General features: G+C 39.3%; 1 protein-coding gene across 1 annotated transcript in view; it reads left to right on the top strand.

Annotated features, from left to right (window-relative positions):
* The first annotated feature begins 3686 nt into the window (after positions 1–3686).
* lrrc8c (leucine rich repeat containing 8 VRAC subunit C) overlaps positions 3687–6357 on the top strand; it is a 17929-nt gene continuing 15258 nt past the window's right edge. Inside the window, 1 exon segment of the mRNA XM_020609897.1 lies at positions 3687–3841. The gene's annotated coding sequence lies outside the window, so the exon portion shown is untranslated.

Here is a 6357-nt window from a genome sequence, read left to right as displayed (position 1 = left end):
CCCAAGAAGTAACACTCAGGAAACAAGAATCAGCTTTACGTAGATTTATTTTCTTCTGGTTAAATGCAGAGTTATTACAGCGCTGGGCTCTACGAGATGACAAGTCCCAAGAGCTCTGATAATAGGAAGTAATTCACATATATCTTCTCGGGCTGGGACTGCCCTGAACATGGGTGAAACTCATATTATCTTTTAATCTGTTGACTCAAGGTTCATACAAGGTTCATACAAATATGAACTCATATTATCTTCTAATCTGTTGACTCAACACTCACAACATGAACTGGACACGACGTTCATACAAGGTTCATACAAATATTCTAGAATGTTCGAATAAGCAGCGTGTATGTGTGTGTGTTGGTATTTTCAGGCGTTTCTGAAAGTAGACGTGCAGTTAGCATCTTATCTACAGTATAGTTTCCAGGATGACACTTATCTCTGCAATCAGTTTATGCACATTTCACCAAGAAGACAAGAAATACTACTAGTTGACCCAAAGCTGAATATTATGACTATGATGCATGCATAAGAGCTGGTTAATACTGATACATGGAGCTGTTAATGAAACACAGACACATAGTTATACTGAACTTTTCCATTATAAAAGCAAAATAATACTGATGATAAGTAGAAAAATAACTTTAACTCCTGAAATCCAATCCTAACAATAATGCCTCATTGTCTAAGCTGCTCAGAAATTTAAGATCCTTAGTTAAGTTGGGAACCCATAACCTTACCAAAAGAGCTCGGGGGGGTCTGGCTTTAAAAGTTCCTCATACCAGCTCTGAACTGGGGAAGACTGACTTCTAGTACTATTCACTTCACTGTTGGAATGAGTGGCAACACAGACTGAAGTTAGACACATGTATTCCTCTGAGAGAGTTTCAAATGTTATTAGCTAATACTGCAAAAATAATTGCTGTGCTTGTTTTAACCTGTGTTGTAGTGTTTGTGTGTTTTTTATTTAGGGCTGAATAAAGTGTATGTAATTTTTATATATGTTTTTATATGACTGTACACAGGACTCTTTTGTAAAAGAGACTTCCTGGTGAAATAAAGTGCCTAATAGTGTCACCAAAGGTCTGAATTCATGTCTAGGTTTCTTTTATGTAAAGAGACAAAAGTTGCTAAGGGCAAAACTATGGTTACTACAGGCTCAACCGCTGTTGTTATGAATGGGATGGACAAAATATTAGAAACATCTCTCATAACAACACGAGGCAAGGCAAGATATATTTATATTAGCACACTTTCATACACCATGGTGATTCAAAGTGCTTAATACAATGCTCACAGATAGATGAAACATTAATATGGATATATAGATAAAATATTAGAATGCAAACTGTGATAGACTTACCACCTGTCCAGGGTGGACCCCGCCTCTCGCCTAATGCCAGCTAGGATTAGCTCCAGCGCCATTGCAACCCTATTCAGGGATAAGTGGCATAGATAATGCATGGATGGATTGGAATGCAAATTATATAAACACATGACAGATGTTTGTTCATCCAGAAAATTTGAAACATGAGTGTCTATACAGTCTGCTAAACAGCACAGTGATGCCAATTGGTCATCAAGTAATGGAAGAAAAATAAAAGCAGATAAAGTGCAAAACTGGGTGGAATTAAGGTAAATAATCAAAAGCAGTGGGAAAAAGAACATTCTTTAGCTTAGTTTTAAAAGAGGCTGCAGTTGGGGCAGACCAAAGTTCTAATGGGCGCTGGTTCCAGCTGTGGGCAGCATAATGGATAAAAGCACTCTGACCTTGTTTAGTTTGAACTCTCAGTGCAGTTGAACAGAACCACAAACAACAGCCTCCACACTGATCGTAAAGTTGAACCAAAACCTCTCTGAAATATTTTCAGCATTCCTTAAGAGAACTGAATTGCAGGGCCATTGTATTGACTGAGTGTTTTCTTCTGCTTATATTAATATCTTGCTGGTCCAAAGTGGTTCACTGAGTGACTGCCCCTTACACAAGCCAAAATCTCATCTCCAAGTTCTGTTCTACATTACATCTAAAGTACTATGGTGGTGCTATTGTGAAGATGGAAAGGAAAATACAATTAGGCTACCCTATGGCAATCTAACACTTTACATTATTAATACAATACAATGGATCTGCACTATCTTTCTGTCTAGCAGCAACTAGAGAAAATCATCAAATGCCAGTGTTTGTAGAAGCTTTTAAGAGCGTGTGTGATCTCAAACAGCTGTAAAGACAGTGTTCAGAACAGCTTGAAAGCTTTTCTGCAGAAGGAACACAGGAGGAAAGTGGAGTGTGATGAGCAATTCCCAGCATTTAGACTAATAAAAATGATTTAGGGGCTGGAAATATCAGCCTTACATGGCACCAGACCAAGGTACTCTGACTAGTTGATTTACTCACGTACTGAACACAAATACAATTCTGAGGTACTTGTAGTTTTTGTATTTTCACTTTCAGTAAAAGCGTCTAAGGAAAATGTTATGTGTTTTACTACATTTATTTCACAGCTACTGGGTTCCTGCTTTAGTTTGACATTAAAGCTTACAAAGCTCAATGTGCTGCCAAAGATTAAACAATTGGCTTCCAGTCTCTGCAGTGTGATTTTCCCTGTAAAGGTGTCAGGTCAGTTTATTTAAAAACTGTTTAAATGATTCAATATGTCACAAAAAGGGCAAAGACTAAAGAAAAGTCTAAAAAATGAGTACAAATTTGTCTGGCAGAATTTTTACATTGTACAAAGAGTGGTGGCTGTTATAATGCACTAAAATAGTAATATACATACAGTAGATAATAATGTTACACTGATAAAGAGCCAATGTTCTGCATAATTGATACCTTTACTTGTCATAGATTATTATTAATACTGCAATATATTTTACTTAAGTGAAAGATCTGAATACTTCCTGCACCACTGGATGTTATAGTAACAATCACGGATGGAAGAGGTAACTTACTACACTAACATCTCTTAGGTAAAGCATGTACCACAGTGTAGAAATACTTTGTTAACAAATCTTGCCATCAAAATATTGTCAGAGGTACTCATTATGCACAGTGACTCACTTCAGAATAATGTATTTTAGATTGGATTATTATGCTTATTAATGAATTAATGTGTGGATAAATTAAAGGTGCAGCCAACAACGGTGAAATTAGTTTTAATTAATATACCTCGGGGTAGTTTAATTATTGGGTGGTAGTTTTTATTATGAATAAACTTTGACTTGAACTTTTCACAATTGCTCACTTGAGTAAATTATGTTACATCCCGCCACATGTAATAATCCAGTAATATAATTTATAGTAATATGCCAAAGGGTCAGTTTGTCTGCAGAAAAAGCTATTTTACTTTTGAGCCTACTTTAGCCTACTTTTCGGAGTTCTCATTTAAGTACAACATTGAAAAAAAGACTGATGTATGTAATTAAGTATGTGACAACCTCTGCCTCCCACTATAGGGCATGAAGAAACTTTTCACTGGAACTTTTCAAGATTGTTCACGAGGGTGAAAAAGCAAATGAGACACCATAATGTATGTAAGGACCATAATAATATGTAAGACCATACGCGCTAATGCTGGTACTTTAGGTTCCTGTGAGGATTATTATTATTGCCGCTGTTTGGCCCACACCCAACCCCCGCTCTCTCATAAACACACGACAACACAAGGTCGCTGCTCGGGTTTGTCCAGAAGTCCACGCCCCTGTCTCTGCCATACGCTCCACGTCCGCACGGTCTGGCCGAGGATCCAGAGGCTGGCTCACACAGAACAAAGAGGAGCGAGTTCCGCAAATCTCCCTGCATGAAAGCGGACCACTCAGATCCTCAAGTCCAAAGCTCGTCTGGAGGGTAAGTCACTACTGCTACTACCATGATCTGTGACCCAGTAGGGGACACATTACATTGTGGAGCGCTACACAGTGATCTGTAGTCGGCGGAGCATCTCAGCAACTAGTTCGCGCTGAGGTTACCGTTACTTTACCTGCTGTATATGCGCGTTAGTTTGCGCACACGAACCCTGGGCTAACGCGTGGAAAAATTCATCCTCAGTATTTTATGGTCTTACTGAGATTCCTAACGGATGGTTTCATTGTGATGATAAAGGTTTGTAGGGATCACAGGATAGACCACAGCCCGTCTGACTCCACTTATCCAGGAGCTTTACTGTGAAGTCTACTAAAGTGCGTCTCATTACAACACAGTCGAGATATTGTTTTTCCGCAGTGCGGGTGGGTTTTTTCCATATCCTTAACGAGACAGAACTTTTGCCGGGCTGAGGCTGGGTGTGTTCCAAACATGTCTGTTTTTAGATATCTGGCATGAAGACCAATTTCCTGTTGGGAAGGGACAAGGATATGATCTGGTCAGCTCAACTCAGCGGATGATTCATCCAGTGGAGACACAGATTTTCCTTCCGTACCCCCCATTGCTCTGTACGCATTTTTTCATGCATACACTGCATTATAAAACTATACAGGGCTGTGTCATTCAACAAACCTAATTTCCCTCTAGTCAGTTTTGTTATCTAGCCATGTAAATAGATTTGATTAAGTCACATTTTAAGGAATCGATCCTGAACCCCCTTTCTATTTAAGGGGGCACTCCACAGATTTTTCAACATAAAGTTTAGTTTACCTCACACAAGGTACACTACCTGTGATGGGTTTGTTCTGGAGCCTTAAATCCTGCATTGCAAACCAGATGTGTGTGGAGCCTTAAAGACGCCACAGGGTTGCATGATGGGAAAGCAGGGTCATGTTTTTGGAGCTTTACTAAAAGTCCCTACCCTGCAACTCTGTAAGAAGTTCTCACCTTGGACCAGTTCCACTTCTCTGAAGATTTAGGAAAAGGCTATGAGGATATACAGTATATAGAGTTCAGCAACAAAACACCCTGAAGTTGGCACAGTTTGCGCTACAATTTTCCTCACCATTCCCTCTCATGCTGCTAACGATCACATAATTAGTTTGAACTAAAGTTAGGTTTCAGTGTATAAAATAACTAGTCAGTGCTCCCTTTAAGCATTCAGCACAAAATGAAAGCCTATATAAAGGACAGTGCCTGAGTATGTGTACTTAGTTACTGTACTGTATACTGTCACTGAACACACTGTTAACATGGCACTTTTCATAGGCACTGTTTCTTCTGTGCAAAGTAGTGAAGTCTGCAGATAATCCAGTGTAGCTAGAACTTTGTTTTGCTGCTGTTGTTTTTCCAATGCCGCTGAGACAGTTATCTGAAGCATTGTCATTCTGGAGACTTTTTTATTGGTAATTTGGCTGAACTGACCCTTTAACGTCAGCCAGCAGTAGACAGTTGTAAACCTGTAAACATCCTCTGAATGGCCACTCTCCATCCTTCCTGTTGTTATGACAGTGGAATGGACAAATCAATAAAGACATTTCGTGTGAAACACTTAATTGAACTATCAAAACAAAAACAAAAAAACAGGGCTCTCTAGAAGCCTCCAGGCTTTTAGCAGCTGCTTCAACAATACTTACAGCTACATTCATTAATAATAAACCAAAGTTTGTATTCAGCTGTTGACAGCAACTGTCTCTTTGGCACTGTGTAAAACACTACATTACAAACTGACACCCGGTACATTATTCAGTATACCAGCTTAGCCTGCATTCAACCAGCACAAGAAATGGTGGTGATAGAGGCATGTTATATAGATTTCATTCAGACTGAGATGCTTTACTGCTTTACTGTCACATAGCAGTGCTCACATAGAATTTTCATCCACTGTGTATTTTAATTTTCCATGATACTGCAGCCAACCTACTCGCAGACAGATATTGGAAAAAGGATACTTGCGGCTATGGCAAGCACTTTACAGAAAGTGATCATAAGGAGCGTGAGCAGAAAGCAGCATCAGGAATATGCCAGTCCTTTTAAACAGGCTCTTAAGAGATTAATAGCTTGAAGACCATGTTGCGTGTAAACCACTACAGGGCTGAGATCTGGTTTTATTCCATTTTGCCAGACGTCATGTTCATTCGTGTATGAGACCACTTTAGAAAACAAGTGGGCTTCTGGGGCTATGTCCAAACACTTCTCGCAAGCTCTACAGAATGAGCAATTTATTTAGTCTTTTTATGGGTACTGACTTTTAAATAACTGGATTTGCAATGTGCATTTGTATAATGTCGAAGCTCCACCAGAGAGGGGGCTCAGCAGCTTGAGGAAACATTCTGGCTTTTTGAGCCAGGATTTATCATGACTGAGGCATGTTCAGACAGACTTCCACTCAGTGTGAAACTATGCAGCCATTCTCTTCTTTAGAATGAGGGGAAGTGCGTTACACAGTGAGGGGCTCCACAACAATGACACACTGTCTGCAAAAAATGTTTAAAAAAAGA

This window comes from Monopterus albus, unplaced genomic scaffold, assembly GCF_001952655.1.
Source record: "Monopterus albus unplaced genomic scaffold, M_albus_1.0 scaffold103.1, whole genome shotgun sequence".
NCBI lineage: Eukaryota > Metazoa > Chordata > Actinopteri > Synbranchiformes > Synbranchidae > Monopterus > Monopterus albus.
Note: the sequence above shows the minus strand (reverse complement) of the source record. Positions and strands in the feature narration are given on the sequence as shown.